Here is a 17,513-nt window from a genome sequence, read left to right as displayed (position 1 = left end):
AGACGGACAAATTCTTCCTCCCACCCTACCCCCCCTCCCCCAACCGCACGGAGCGCCGGCGAACGCTGGGGCAACCCCCCGCCTGGGGCGCTCCGGTGCCATGCACCGGCCCTTATCCTCCCTGGCTGTGAATCGGAGGATCATGGCGTGGTGGTAGGGGGGGGGGACAGGGCCACTGGAGGGCGGTAATGAGCTGCAGGAGCCAGGAGGAGCACATACCTCTCAACATGACCCATTCCAGCAGGGACAAAATGCTCTATTTCAGGACTCCAACTGCCCCCCCCCCCCCCCCCCCGTGGAGCGCGACGCTAGGGCCGCATCTCCCGCCGCATCACACACACACCCCTCCCTGGGGGGAGGGCCTATTTCTGATTGTTCATTGGATACACTCTTTGGCTGAGTGTATCAAACACCTTTCCTGCAGTTTTGATCTCAGCATACACCCATCTCCCACATCCATGTTGTATATCTGGCATTCGAGCTGATTAGTGCAAATGATCTCAGGCAGCTGATTGAAGAATAAGAATGGTGGGGTGGGGGTGTTGGTGGTGGTGGGGGGAGAGATAACATTTAAGGCCAAACATAAAACACAGATCAAACAATGCATGCGGTTCATAGTGAGCATTCAAGAACGTCCGTCACAGTTGCGTGACATATTTCACGGGTGTCACACACAACAGGCAAACGCTTCTCAAACTCATCCTAATGAATACGCCATTATCACTGTCCTCCCTTTAGGCCCTGATGATTGTCCCTTGTCACTGTACACAATAGCTGCCTTATCACTAATTATCTGTCGGCTATCTGACTAAACGGAGTGAGACAGACGGTCAGGGGAGACCCACCGCTGTGCCAGACTCGCATGGAGACTCAGTGGACTTTGGCACACAGAGATCATAAAACACAAATGAATAAACGGTACATTCCCCAGAATGTATGTAGGCGGCATCTCCAATACCTGCTGCGGTCCCTTTATTACTGCCGGCAACTGGTTCTGGTATCGCGGATCAACGGCGCCAAGATCGACGGCGGCTGACCACTCATGTCCGAACGCGTGCACTTAGATGCCTAAAGATAGTCAACAGCGTCTAGATCACTGGTGTCAAACTCATGGCCCTGCAACTGTTGTGGAACTACACACCCCAGCATGCCATGCCACATATTTTTTACAATGGATTGCTAAAACGGTGGCAGGGCATGCTGGGACATGTAGTTCCACAACACCTGGAGGTCCATGCGTTGGACACCACTGGTCTGGATCGACAGAAACGGAAGATACCAAGTGTTATGTCGACGGGAACCTCATCGACAGTGACAAAATCGATACACGCTTTTCCGTTTTTGGGTGCTGCCCAATGCTTCGGGCACACTATTTTATTCTCCCTCTGGGGGTTATTCTAGTTCATTCTTTCTGACAAAATCCTTCTTAGATGGACAAAACCATGTGCACTGCGGGTGGGGCAGATGTAACTTGTGCAGAGAGAATTAGATTTGGGTGGGGTTTTACTTCAAAGTGAGATCTATATTGCAGTGTAAAATAAAGCAGTCAGTATTTTCCCTGCACAGAAACAAAATAACTCACCCAAATCTAATTCTATCTGCACATGTTACATCTGCCCCCCTGCAGTGCACATGGTTTTGTCCATCTAAGAAGGATTTTGTCAGAAAGAATGAACTAGAATAAACCCCTCTATGTCCACTGGGATGGTTAAGTATGAAAAAGTCAGTTAAAACAAAAAAATCATGAAAAACTCTTGTTGAATGTGACTGTTGACCACGTTCCCGCCAGCCTTAGACGCTGTGATCTGAGATTGCCGCATGGTTTTGCCTGGGAAATGATTGCCCCTTTTAAAAAATAACTGTTAGAGATTGGCCGGAACCCTGAACGACAGATGTCCCTGGACTCTGTTACCTGTAGTTTGCCGTCCCGTTCGCACCTAGCAGTGTTGGCAGGGGGCAGCGGCAAGGGGTCGCACCCATGGGAATACCCAGCGTTTCATGTGCATTACCATAAAAAACGCTGGGCGTCCCCATGCAAATGCGCCCATGACACAGATGCGGGGGGGGGCGGGCAGCTGACATTAGCGGATGTCATCTGCCCGCCCACTTCCCGTACAGGGCGCCCGCAGACCTAAAACACCACAGAGGTGTCTTAGGTCTGCGAGCACTTGCAAAATCATTCGATGTTTTGGCGACCATCGAATGATTTTGTCCCCGCACACAAAATATTGTGTGAGGGGGAGGGCGGCCTGTAGTGTGTAATCCACACGCAAAGCTGCGAAATTTGCATCTTTGCATGTGGACCAGAATAATGTCCAGTATGTTACTCCTCCGATATAAGGCGTTAGATAGCCCTGTCACTGATGGAATCAATGCACAAAGTATTAGACAAAGACAGAAAGTGTTCCGCTCACTCGTGTTCCAACCACACTTTGCGCAATGTGCTGCTGAGCCAAATACACTGCCTTTATGTAATACTTACTGTCATTCATCAGATATGCGGATTTAATGGGTGAGTCATGTGTAAAAAGTCACAGAACTATTTACAGTTAACGCTGGGATTTCTGCATAGGTGCGGACATCTGGCATTTCACAGCTGGACTGATAAATTCCCTTTTCCTTTACATTGTCACCACTGTGTTATGTAAATTGCTCGGGGGAATGACCTCTAGTAACAGATTCTATACAGACGGAGAAGACTTATATGGACAGAACTATCAGTCTGAGTATTTATATGGCGATTGTAGGCATAGGTGAAACAGAAACAGATTCATCTTATCGACCCTCGTTAGTCCGGGTTTAATTGTTTCATTATTTGGAGAATTTGGGCACAGCTATAGTAAGTAGAGCTCTTATGGTGCCCATACACTTATGCGATGGGATTCGATGCGACATCGAAGTACGATGTCCATCGAATCCGATCACATTTTTGGTTGCAAAAGTCAGCACCCGATGTCGCATGCTATCTTCCGATGGCACATCGGGTGCTGGAAGAGGGCGGGCAGGGGGCGGTGGAGTAGTGTATGCTAGCAGTAGCGCTTGCGGAGTCAGCGGTGGCGGTAGATTGGTTAAAAACACTGGGCTGCTCTGTGATTGGCTGAGCTCTCTCAACCAATCACAGGGCAGCCCATTGTTTTAAACATTTCTCCCGCCACCACTGACTCCCACCGCCCGCAAGCGCTACTGCTAGCGCTACACTACTCCGCCGCCCGCTAGCGCTACACTACTCCGCCCGCCCCCTGATACGAGACGCAGGTACGCTGCCAGCGGTCCCTAGGGCCCCCTCTCCCCAAACCCCACACCGCTAAATGCGGCCCCTCCCACGGATTGTATTCGAGCGATCGCTTGTGGTTAAAAACCACATGCGAATGCTCCTACAATTCAATAGATATTATGTGCAGCACATAATATCTATCGACGCGACATTCGACGGCGTGCCCGCGCATCGCGTCAAAAAGTCCATTAAAAATGCATACAATCATTCGATTTATCGACCAGAATTGGTCGAAATCGAATGATTGTATACAATATCTCACAAGTGTATGGGCAGCATTAGGAGTATTTGTACTTAAGTGCTGTCTTTCAGAAGTGCAGAAGTTTCCCATAGCAACCAATGAGATTGTCATTATTATCTTCTAGAACGTGATAGAAAAAGCTGACGCTGTCTTCAAGTGCTGCCTGCTCCATAGTGTGAACGGGACCGGGGTCACCCGTCCCGGGTCACCCATTCACACTACACAGCAACCCAGGTCCGGCTCGGGAATAATAGTGTGTACACACGGTGAGATATGCCATCCAATGTTGACGATATAGTCAACATCGTGTCGGCATCGTATGTAGATCGTATGCAGATCGCAAGGGTTTTAACCCCTGCGATCTGCTTGCGATCCCGATGCGCGTTCACGTATCGCAAGGCAGATAATCTTGGCTGCATTGACTATATAGTGCAGATCTGCACTATATAGTAAAAATTGTGCCATTGCATGCATGCTGTGCGATGCGAGTCCCGATGCGATCTGATTGCATCGGGACTCGCATAGCACGGCATATCTCACCATGGGCCTTATTCTGATCGGTGCGGCCGGATCCGAATATGCGGCCAGGACCGTGCGTGCGAAACCCCGCCTTCCATACGGATCGCCAACTCCGTCCGTACGCGGTAAGAAGCTGGCCGAACGGACCGCACGTGTATTTTTCACGGAATACGCCTCCTCCATCTCAGGGAACCTCCCCCATCATTCGATGGTCGCAGACCATCGATTGCAGGACCTAGTGGTCAGGCAGCTCCCGCAACCTCAGACCACACGGGCATTTCTCCGTGCAAAAGCAGGGATCTGGGCGGGCAGCTGACATCCGGCGATGTCATATGTCCGCCCCCTACACATGCGTCACGACCGCATTACCATACGTACGCCCAGCGTTTGCATAGGAACGCCCATAAAACGCGGGGCGTATGCATATGGTAATGAGCCCAAATAGCCCTTCACGCCCCTCTCCACCCCCTGTTCGTAGTGTTCACATTTCATGCGGGATTTGGCCGTACGCCCCGCTCGCACATGCGCAGAGACGCCTCTGCACATGCGCAGACACAAAACATCGGCGGCAAGAACGCACGCGGATATTACCGCACCAACCAGAATAAGGGCCCATGTGTACACACCATAACTACATTACTTACATGATTTTTTTTTTGCTGTATACAAAATAAGATTCAGACAGACGTTTTATATAGTGTGTTATGCTCATGTACTTAGGAAAATGGCTATTGTAGCAATTATCACATATATGTTCCCTATTGCATGAGCCTATCCTCACACCTAGATTGCATTGATTTCAGGCTGTTAGAATTGGATCTAGACCAGGATAAAATCAACATCTATTGTATAGTTATACTCAGATATCCTGGGATACCACATATTCAGAAAGCCCAAATATTTTCACTGCTTTCCTATCGAATTGTAAATATCTGTTGTTGTTGTCACGTTTTGTCCATCTGCATGTTCTATGTTTATTGCATCATATTCCTCATTCAATTCAGGAATTTCTTAATATATATTTAATAAAAGTTAATTTAAAAAAAAAAATCAAAGGCTTGTGCCCCACCCAGGGAGACTTCTATATATCCTCTCTTGGATATATTTCTTTCCAATGTACTTACCCAACTCCCAGGGAGCACCTCCTCAACCGTATTATATATGAATTACCGTATATACTCGAGTATAAGTCGACCCGATTATTAGCCGAGGCACCTAATTTTACAACAAAAAAGTGGGAAAACTTATTGACTCAAGTGGGACCCTCACTCGAGTATAAGCCAAGGGGGGCTTTTTCAGCATAAAAAATGTTCTGAAAAAGTAGGCTTATACTCGAGTATATATGGTAGTTGTTTGGAGTTAGCCTTTTCACACTGTGGTCACACTGTCCAGTGCCCTAGAACCTATCCCTTCCCCCCAATTTCTCCTTGTCTTGCAATACTCTCCGTTTAACCCTAGTCAGAATCCCGGGTTGCTGGACACGGAAAAATTCAAGAATGCCCTTTTACATCGCATAACCTGGCTACAACCTATGATCGATCCCGGGTTATTTTTGCAATGTGAAAGGGGTATTACTTTATATACATTGTGTTACAGTACCAGCTGGGCAACCTAATGCCAAAGTCTCCTTCATACACCACAATCACTAGATCCTACATGCCAGTTGTATGACCTTCGTTACATGCACATGGGCAGTATGACTGGGAGTCCCTGAGCGCCCATACACGTGTGTATAGCAGCATTACACAGGGAGCTACATGTGGATTAGCCCATACTTACCTTCTTTTGAAAACTAGTTTCAGGGAGATTATAGTTGGGATGAGAATTTTGCACAGCGCCCCATTGAGGGGACGTGTCATGCTCCACCCAATGGGCGTGTCTAGATCCATATATGGAGAAATTGTGAAAAAATATTGTGAACGTGGCACCTAGAAGCGTGGGAATCTGAGAGGAATCTTTGAAAATTATTTGTATCCAAATGTAGATGAGCCCCAAAGCAGTTAGTAAGAGATACTATACTTGGTGAAGTGCTGGGAAATGGCGCTGATGATTCAATGTAAATGTATCTATCTCTCATTACTTTTTCCCCCCAAAATGTAACAGTGTAATGTGGGCTAGGTGACATGAGGGAGATTGCTAGACTAATGAGGGAGAGAGGGAGATTGCTGTTATTTCAGGGAGTCTCCTGCAGAATGCAGGAGGGGAGGTAACTATGGATTAGCCTAGTGCACCTAGAACCTTTAGTCAGGCCCTGCCCATGTGCAATCCCTGCAGTGGTCCAAATATTAATTATACCAACCAGCGCTTCCTACATTTGCATATCAAAAACTAATCTGGGTCCTAATACCTAGGAAAATCAGGCACATGGAATCCTCTAGGCCAGTTTTTCCAACTACAGTCCTTAAGGCACACCAGCAGGCCAGGTTTTAAGAATAGCCATACTAATGCAGAGGTGACTGGGGTCCAGATGCACTAAGCTTTAAAAGTGATAAAATGGAGAGTGATAAACCATCAGCCAATCAGCTCCTACATGACGTCACAGACTGTAACAACGCTGGAGGATAGAAACCGGCGCTTTTCCCTGTCAACCCAAAATTGCTGTTAAAACCACTAATGGAGCTGAATTAATATATACCAATATATGAAGAGAAAAATGTAAAACATAACTAGTCTAGAGGGAATCTCCCTTGCATATATGGTTCAGGCAGCGTGAAAGGGAGATGCCAATTCCCAGTGTAGAAACAAAGTAATGAAAGTATATGGATACACGCGCTAGAAACAATGTCAAATAAAAAGTTTAGAAACTTGTTGAACAAATATATTTCACTGGCCAGTGATACTTAACAGTATTAAAAACAGATATAATATTAATAACTGATTGGTTCTCTTGTAAAAACAGCCTGATGAAGCCGCTGACACCTTACAGGAGGCGGAGAAACGCGTCGTATGACTGTTTGCTACTCTCACCATCCCTTTCTGGAGCTCCAGAATACAATCCCTAACCTGCCTGCAAAAAAGCAAGTACTGCAATATCATACTTCCCAACTTCCCCGAAAAGGGGGCGGGGCGCATGCAAATTAGGGCGTGGCTTATGCTAATTAGCTGCGACCTCATTTTCATACAAGAATAGACGCTGTGCGCATGCGCACAGCGTCTATTCTATTAGATTGGGGGGTCTCCCAACTGCCACCCCCCGCAGCTGGACAATGCCTGCCGCGGGTGGGACAGCGGGACAGGACCCGAAAATCGGGACTGTCCCGCTGTAATCGTGACAGTTGGGAGGTATGCAATATTACAACCCAGCACTACACTAACAGTAGCTGGTCAGTCAGCAGTCACATAAAACTGGGATCTGTCCTCTTTTTATTTATTTATTTATTTATTAACAGTTTCTTATATAGCGCACACAGATTCCGCAGCGCTTTACAAAGCATAATTAGGAGCAAAAACACATATCAAATTACAGTACAAGACAGTTTAGGACAAGTACATGGTAAAAATGGATAGTTGCATTCAGGGGACAGGACACTGAAGCAATCATCAGGGTGGCAGAGGTTTATATATTCTAAGAAAGGCACAAGAGGAGAGAGGGCCCTGCTCGTGAGAGCTTACATTCTAAAAGGGGAGGGTTAGACAGACAGGGGTGACACAGAAGGGAAAGAAGTGAGCATAAACAGTAGTTTAGGATGAGAGATGGTCAGGTTTTATGCTGGAGGGTGGGAAGAGGTCAGCTTAGTCTTTGATATTTTAAGTCTAAAAAAGCGCTGGGTCATCCAAGAGTAGATAGCAGAGAGACAGTAGGAGATATGAGTGAGGATAGAGGGAGAGAGATCAGGAAAGGAGCAGTATATTTTAGTATTATCAGCATCGAGGTGATAGTGGAAGTTAAGTGAGCAAATAAGCTCACCCAGGGAGGACATATAGAGATAGAGAAGAAGAGGACCAAGAATAAAATGATGGGGGACACCTACTATCGGATTCGGTATGAAATCCCGACGGTCAAAATCCCGACGGTCATAATACCGACAGCAATTGACAGAAAGTCAAAATCCCGACATGGTCAAAATCCCGACATTTAAAATCCCGACATGGTCAAAATACCGACAAGGTCAAAATACCGACATTTAAAATCCCGACAAGTTCAAAATACCGACACATAGAATGTAGACAGGTGAAAAAGTCAACATGACTTTCGGGCGACAGCTCGCGAGGTCGATATGGGCTTTTCACAGTTTTTTTACCTGAATGTCGACACAGTCGACATGGACACAGTTGGAAGTCAACCGCAGCCCCTCGCATAGCTCGCTGCGCTCGCAATGCTTCGGGCACGGTGCCTCGCTACGCTCGGCACACTATTTTATTCTCCCACCACGCCCTAGTGGATGGTAGGGCATGAAATACCGCCTGTCGGCACATGTCGGGTCAAGAAACAGTGAAAAACCCATGTCGACCTCGCGACCTGTCGCCCGAAAGTCATGTTGACTTTTTCACCTGTCTACATTCTATGTGTCGGTATTTTGAACTTGTCGGGATTTTAAATGTCGGTATTTTGACCTTGTCGGTATTTTGACCATGTCGGGATTTTAAATGTCGGGATTTTGACCATGTCGGGATTTTGACTTTCTGTCAATTGCTGTCGGTATTATGACCGTCGGGATTTTGACCGTCGGGATTTTGACTGCATCCCCTACTATCAATGGAAGAGCAGAAGTGGTGAAGTCATTAGAGGTACAGCTGTGCATTTTCAAAACAGACAGTGCAAATACAAGCATTAACAGTGATATTCAAAGTTTTAGCAGTTGCAGAAATAGTGATAAGTTGGATGAACATACAGATAGCCAGGAGTAGTATGTTGTGAGTATGAAGTGAGCTCACTCAAAGCAGTCCCTTGGTTTTCTGAGTTGCTGTAGTTTCTGAATCACTTTGATATCAAGATGTTAAGTTGGTTGGCAGTTTCTGTCCAGTTTAAGTCCAGAATAAGTCCAATCTTTAATCTATGTAACTTTTTCCCTACTTAAAAATCTTCCTACTTTAAAAACTGACAAAATATCAATAGTCAGCTTTCAATAGTCAGCCAGGCTGTGTCAGCCTAGTATTCTCACTAGTTTTAACAGTGTCTCTTCTTGTTTTAAACAGTGTCTGGCCAGACAGTGGACATTAAAGATCTTTTTTCCTTTTTTTTTTTTTCCTTCTCAGTCCCAAGAAAGCATAAATGTTGATGCATGATTGACAATATTTATGAAATTACACTTGGATCTAGACCATCCTAGGAGAGTGTATATTAACAAGCCAATGGCTGTTTTTACAAGAGAACCAATCAGTTATTACTATTATATCTGTTTTAATACTGTTTTGTATCACTGGCCAGTGAAATATATTTGTTCAATAAATTTCTAAACTTTTTATTTTACATTGTTTCTAGCGCGTGTATCCATATACTTTCATTACTATGTCACAGACTGTGTTTGAAAAATGTCAGGCAGGAGCTGATTGGCTGGTGGTTTATCACTCTTCATTTTTTATCACTTTTGAAGCTTAGTGCATCTGGCCCTAAATTAGTACCACAGTTATATTGATTTGACCATCTGCACACCTATGGATGTCACAAAAAGGTGGACTGCTTGAACGGCTGGAGTGACTTGAGGACCGGGGATAGGAAACCCTGCTTTAGGCAGATATCTATGTAAGCAAGCTGATAATAAGGCTTGAGAAATACCAGGCATTACAGTACCAGTAGCATGCTGGGGCCTGCAGTTGCCCATCTCTGACGCATTAGGTCGGCAAGCTTTGCATAGATACGTAGGTCAACAGCAGCTGATGAACATAGCAGAACATGCTCGGACCTGTAGTTCCACAACAGCTGACGAGTCACAGGTTGTCTAAGCCTGGTTCAAGGATTAAACTTTCCAAAATGATGATTAAAGTAAAATCTCAGGGTGTTTCCAGATCCAGAGAGGTCTCCATTCCTCCTGATACTGCGCGGAAGGTCTGCTGGTAGCATTACGTAGCAAAATAACTATTGCCGCTCTAGTCGGGGGGGGGGGGGGGGGGGGAATCCCCACATTCATCGATGAAGATGTAGGACAGTATTACCAGAGCAGCCTCTGAGAACGCACAGCATTATCAGGCACGATAATGACGGAACAACAGGACAGCGCCAGAGGCTGTGCACGCCCGAACGGAGCAGCGCCCGAATTGCTCCATCAGGCACCATCTAGCAGGCGTGCACAACACTTTGAATCCCCCCCTATAGAGGTGAGGAGCAGTATTAGCCTTTCATTTTATAGAATGATGTCTTAAAGTATAAAAAGCAAGGCGCTAAATATCTCGTCACTGATCTTTTCTCAGCCAAGATCATGGTAACTGTTGTAACCAGTGGCGGCTACAGGGGCAGCAGCACAGTTCAAAACTGACTCACTGGCAGTTGCTGTGGCTCTCATATTTGTATTTTGGACTGTGCTGCAGCCCCAGCTCCGGAGCCACCACTCGTTATAACTGGTACCCACAACATACCCAACATTTTTTTCTAATTTTTCAAAAGGGGCATGGCCTATGTAGCAGGGGCATGGCCTTGCGGGGATGTCGAAGCCGCAGGCCACGCCCCTGTATTCCGCCACTACGGGGCCATGGCCAGCGCTGCCTCTCTGAATAGATTCTCTATATTCCTCACTCTGCAGTGCTGGATAGGACTCCCAACTGCCCCGCCACCCCACCCCCACTGCGGGACAATGCCGGCCCATGTAGCAATCAATCACAGGAAAAGAACCCAAATTACAGGTGACTGACAGCGGATCGGATTGCAATGTGCGGTTCTGTGAGCATCGCACCAGACCCTCCGAATCACCCCTGCTTTAGTAGCAAACTCTAGGATTGCCTCTGAGCCGTGCCAAGCATGGCATTAGCTCATTTGATTTGGTGGCCCTGGAGCCGGGGGGGATCTTCAGGTCCCTCCCTGATAGGCCGATGCACCGTCCATGAAGTCTAGTGATAGTGATGTCCCGGTTACAGCTCATGGATAAAATCACAGAAGTTTTGCTGCCCATACACTTATGCGATCAGATTCAATGGGACATCAAAGTGCGATGTCCATCGAATCCGATCACATCTTATGGTGCAAAAAAAGTGCCCCCTTTCAGCACTCGATGTCGTGTGCCATCTTGCAATGGCACATCGGGTGCTGGAAGAGGGCGGCGGAGTAGCGTAGCATTATGAAGTAGCACCAGCGGGCAGCGGTATTCAGCGCTCATTCAATCAGAGGGCTGCCCAGTGTTTTCCACAATTCTGCTGCCACCACTGACCCCCGCCGCCCACTAGCGACTCCTTCACAGCGATAAACTAAACAGACAGACACCGGCAGTGGTCCCTCCAGCCCCCTCTCCCCAAACTCGTCGCCCAAAGTGTCCCTATATGACGCATCATCACTGCACAGGGGTTCATTCTATTGTTTGTGGTGGATTGGTGGCAAGAGGACAATCTCTCAAACATTTGGCTAATTAACACTCAAAAGGGATTACAATAGCACAACTCTCTCTCTCTCTCTGGAGATGGAATCTTTCAATCCGAATCTAAAACAACAAAAAAACAAACATTGTTTTATAAAGTCACATTCTACATTTTGTAAAACTTTAACGCCTCCCCCCCCCCCCCCCCCCGATGCAGAGACGACAAGAAATCGGTTGTATGTGGCGCATGGTGGCACAGTGGTTAGAAGACCTGCCTGCCTCACATCACTGAGGTCATGAGTTCCGTCCTCATTCTAGGCCTACTTGTGTGACATTTGTGTGGGTTTTCTCCCACACTCCAAAAGCATACTGGTAGGCTCAGTGGCGGAATTTGTGAGTGGTGGGCCCAGGTGCAAGAATATAACCCCCTCCTAACTCATACCTAAGTTCACAATATGTAACACGGCAGTGGGTGACAGGGAGAGGCAGGGGGAGGCAGAGTGTGACAATGGGAGGCAGAGTGTGACAGGAAAAAAACAGTGGGCGACAGGGAGATGCAGAGGGTTACAGGGAGGGGCAGGCAGAGTTGACTGGAAAAAAAACAGTGGGTGACCCAGAAAGATGGAGACAGGGGCATCAGTGTGCCCCTTAGTCCTCAGTACTGCACCTGCTGCACCAATGGTAGTTGCACCTCTTGGTAGGTTAACTGGATTCTGAAAAATAAGTGTGTGTATGTGTGTGAATTTATACTGATATGACTGACATGCGGCTTTGCTTGGTGCATACTTGTCAACTCTCCTGGAATGGGCAGGAGAAAATCAGTTGGCACCCCCGACCATCCAGAAAAGAAAGAAGTCTCCGGTACTGCCTACCCTCCCATCGCTACTTTCACAGATTAATGGGGTGAGGTGATTCACACTGAACTGCATCATCATTGATCCGCCCCCTGCCTATCAATGCCGGTAATCTGGGCATTGAATAGACGGGACCCAATGATGCAGTTGCACCTCATCCATCCATCCACCCCCCCCCCCCCCCCCCAGAACCATCCGCCTGTGTTCCCTGTTGAGTCGTCCTGGCTGCATCCTCCCACAGAGGAGAGCCATGGGTCAGTGTTTCCAGGACCAACATCAAATTATTTATGCTCAATACTGGTGCTGGTAGTGCCAATCATGAAATATGTGGGCACACAAAGTGCCAGCTCTGAACCTTATACCCCTTTTACACTGCCATAAATATTATGGGTTATTGCACATGATCGCACAGCAACCTGGGATATTGTGCCATGTAAATCTGCCAAGTTTAAATTACATGTGTCGAGCAACCGGGCATTTCAACCCGGGAAGCGAGCAGGGTTGAGCATGGAATCAAACTGGCTTGCAGCGCAGTGTAAATGGGTAACATGGGTCGATGCGATGCAATATCTATTCACAGCAATGAAACAGCTGGGACTGGGAGATGATCTCATCTCCCAGGGCCGGCTCAGGTCCCGCCTCCGATGACATCACCCACCCGGCATTGGTTATGTCACTGAATTGCATTGTCAATGCTCAATACTTAGGACGTACACAGTTATCAATTCCAGTGAATAAGAATTAGGGACTATTGGCAGCTTAGGAAATGGAAAATGTATTGTCAGCAAAAAGTAAACTAGGCTGAATTACTCAGAGCCCAGTCAGCGAGGTTGGCCCAAATACTCAAATTGTTTCTATATTTATGCTGCAAATTTCCAGATTTTCCAAGCTTGTCCGTTTTTTTGCCAGCGGAAATGTTTAACTGGATAGATATCTTCCCAGAATCCAGACTCTGAAAGCGCCTGTATTAGCAGCTCGTAGCAACGGATCCCTATAATGGGATCACTGTATCTGGGGTCACAAGGAACCGTAGGGTCGGTTGTTTTATAGAGTGAGCCAATACGGAGATGAATGGATGCCAGCCGGAGGGAGAACTCAATACTGGCAGCATTATCGGGCCCTGGGCACAGGAGAGGTGCAGGACTCAGAAGCAGCACAGAAGGAAAACAGAGCAGGGGATGACTGAGCTCAGCCGCCTGTTTATGCAGCAGTGACTCAGTCCCTGACCTCGAATTCACTCAGCACAAACACAAGAGTGAAACTATACAGGTTTCTATCTCCTAGGCCTGGTCTGGTGCTCCAGAGGAAACAGAATCCGATCCACCGAGGGACAGCCACGCTTCTGATGGACTACTATTTATAAGTGTAGGGTCAACAAAACGGGATGCGGTCATCTATTAGAATGAACTTAGGTCTACAGTCATTAGGTCTACCCCACTAGGTCGACTGGCAGGAAGGTCGACCTGACTTAAGGTCGACATGGGCTAAGGTCGACATGACTTAAGGTCGAATTTGCATAAAGGTCGACATGAGGAAGGTCGACTGGTCATAAGGTCGACATGGGTTTTTCACTGTTTTTTGAGCCGACATGTGCCGACAGGCGGTATTTCATGCCCTACCATCCACTAGGGCGTGGTGGGAGAATAAAATAGTGTGCCGAGCGCAGCGAGGCACCGTGCCCGAAGCATCGCGAGCGAAGCGAGCGTTGCGAGGGTCCGATTCTCATTGCCAACTGTGTCCATGTCGACTGTGTCGACATTCGGATAAAAAAAACATTGAAAAACCCATGTCGACCTTATGACCAGTCGACCTTCCTCATGTCGACCTTTATGCAAATTTGACCTTAAGTCATGTCGACCTTGGCCCATGTCGACCTTAAGTCAGGTCGACCTTCCTGCCAGTCGACCTAGTGGGGTAGACCTAATGACTGTAGACCTAAATGCAGTCTGACGAATGATCCCATTCCAACAAAACCTACTATAGCCAGCTGTATAACTAACACAATGATGTCTGCATGGCTTAAATGTTTTTGTTTCTATGTATGTAAGGGGTTGGTTACGAAGGTCGACACAAGCTTCAGGTTGACATGGGCATAATTGACATTCAAAGGTTGACAAGTGTATTCCAAGGGTTTTGATGTCAGGGCTGAAACTAGGATTTCTGGTGCCCGAGGCAAGCAAATAATTTGGTGAAGCCCTGCCCCGACCCAACAAAAATTTATAAAACACAGCAAATCACTGCTAGTGGCTGCCGCGACTCCCGCCCGCCTACCGCGCCTCTTCTCCCGCGCCACTTCTATTTGTGTGGGATGGCTGTGGCGCCGGCATGGATCGTGGCGTCTCTGTATAAGCACTGTTGGTGGCTGCCGCGACTCCTGCCCGCCTACCACGCCTCTTCTCCCGCGCCACTTCTATTTGTGTGGGATGGCTGTGGCGCTGGCATGGATCGTGGCGTCTCTGTATAAGCACTGTTGGTGGCTGCCGTGGCTCCCGCCCACCTCTCGCACCTCTTCTCCTGCCCCGCTTCTTACTATTTGTGTGGGATGGCTGTGGCGCCGGCATGGATCGTGGCATCTCTGCATAAGCAGTGTTGGTGGCTGCCGTGGCTCCCGCCCACCTCTCGCACCTCTTCTCCCGCACCACTTCTTACTATTTGTGTGGGATGGCTGTGGCACCGGCATGGATCGTGGCGTCTCTGTATAAGCACTGTTGGTGGCTGCCGTGGCTCCCGCCCACCTCTCGCACCTCTTCTCCTGCCCCGCTTCTTACTATTTGTGTGGGATGGCTGTGGCGCCGGCATGGATCGTGGCGTCTCTGTATAAGCACTGTTGGTGGCTGCCGTGGCTCCCGCCCACCTCTCGCACCTCTTCTCCTGCGCTGCTTCTTACTATTTGTGTGGGATGGCTGTGGCGCTGGCATGGATCGTGGCATCTCTGTATAAGCAGTGTTGGTGGCTGCCGTGGCTCCCGCCCACCTCTCGCACCTCTTCTCCCGCACCACTTCTTACTATTTGTGTGGGATGGCTGTGGCACCGGCATGGATCGTGGCGTCTCTGTATAAGCACTGTTGGTGGCTGCCGTGGCTCCCGCCCACCTCTCGCACCTCTTCTCCTGCCCCGCTTCTTACTATTTGTGTGGGATGGCTGTGGCGCCGGCATGGATCGTGGCGTATCTGTATAAGCACTGTTGGTGGCTGCCGTAGCTCCCGCCCACCTCTAGTACCTCTTCTCCTGCCCCGCTTCTTACTATTTGTGTGGGATGGCTGTGGCGCCGGCATGGATCGTGGCATCTCTGTATAAGCACTGTTGGTGGCTGCCGTGGCTCCCGCCCAACTCTCGCACCTCTTCTCCTGCGCCGCTTCTTACTATTTGTGTAGGATGGCTGCGGGGCCGGCATGGATCATGGCGTCTCTGTATAAGCACTGTTGGTGGCTGCCGTGGCTCCCGCCCAACTCTCGCACCTCTTCTCCTGCGCCGCTTCTTACTATTTGTGTGGGATGGCTGCGGGGCCGGAGTGGCCGTGGTGTCTCTGTATACTGTAATTACTGCTGGCGGCTGCCACCCGATCACCTCTCCCTTCCGCACCGTCTGCCTAATGACTCTTTTTAACACCGCCGTAAGACGGAGGTATTCTGATGTTTGCCTCCATCCCATCGAATGGTGAAACAGTCGCTGGCGATCCGGTGGTCCCCCCCAGCCAGTGCTTCTGCGCATGTGTGGCCACGCAGAAGATGTTTGTGCATGGTAAATCATGTGATTTTTTTTTTTATATCCAATTTCTTTGATGCAATGGTCAGTGAAAGATTGGATATAGATGGAGGGCTTCCGATGTCCATTTCTAGTGGTGACTTAAGCTGGCCATACATCTACAGATTGTTTGTCAGATTGGGCTGGTTGAAACCAACACCTGGTAATATCTGAATGACAGGTTTTGGCAGTTTTCCAGCATTTCAAAGCAAATGGTCAACTGTCATTTGCTCTCATCCATTACCAGGTTTTTGTTCCAACCAGCCCAATCTGACAATAGATCTGTAGATGTATGGCCAGCTTTACCTGCTCTTGGAAGTTGCAGACGCTCCAGCAACATCTTTCAGGTCCCTGCCGTCATGTGACCATCACGTTGCAATAATTTCAGCCAATCCCTGACACCAACCCCTAACCCTCCCTCTAATGCCCCAAATACCCCCCCCCCCTCACACACACTGCAGCCTAACCTTAAGCTCTTCCTGCAACCTACTGCCGACACTCTGATAATGTTTTTGTTGACATTGTTGATGTTGACCTTTGACTACATCTCGAATGTAAGCAATACCAAGTAATTCAATAAAAACGATGCAATCAGAGTTTTACATTGCATGATCTGGAAAATGTTTATCTAAAGCAATAAAACTTGTGTGGGCGCTTAAATGGTACAACTCTTCCTTATTCCTCACTGCAGACTGCATGTCCTGCCAATGTCAACAGGGAAATCTGTCTACGTTTGGGCCGGGGTAATGTTTTACAATGGCCGCAGGCTGCAGTAACTGGAAATATTGCAGCATAGCCATCACAATGTTTGATCATTTCTAGATTTCTTAGCAGCTATTTACATAGTGGTTTCATGTACAGCGGCGCAGTACAGAGGGGATTTCCTCTTTTCTAAAGTTCCTTACTGCACATACACACATTTGCCATTAAACCGAGCCATACATCTCTGGCGCATAGAAGGAAAACAATTCAACCTCCTGGAGTACATACAAACTATACACAGACAGGACACTGGTTGGAAACGAATCCACAACCCCAATGTTGTGTGTTAGCAATGCTAGCCATTGCACTACCATGTAGTAGGATTATAGAAGGGTATGTACTTGGTGGTAGAAGCAAACAGTGCCCAGCCAAGGGGGTTGTTCAGATAATCGCTATTGCACGAATTGGCAATCCTATAGATCAACGGTTCTCAAACTGTGGGTCCTGACCCCAAAGTGGGTCCCGACCTTCTCATTATGGGGTCATGACTCCATGTTGCTCACCATCAGGCTGATGACTTTTCTAATCTCAGTCAGTGATTCAAGAAGTCTAATAGATCTGTTGAACTGTCTGTTATCTTAGACTCCTCCCATCATTTGCTCCTCTACAGTGCTGCCATGTATGTGCTGTCTGCTGACTACACATGTGATGTGATGACCTTCTGCAGTAACTTGCTG

Source organism: Crinia signifera, chromosome 9, assembly GCF_055691185.1.
Source record: "Crinia signifera chromosome 9, ASM5569118v1, whole genome shotgun sequence".
Classification (NCBI taxonomy): Eukaryota; Metazoa; Chordata; class Amphibia; order Anura; family Myobatrachidae; genus Crinia; species Crinia signifera.
The sequence above is the reverse complement of the archived record's forward strand: the minus strand, read 5'-3'. Positions refer to the sequence as shown.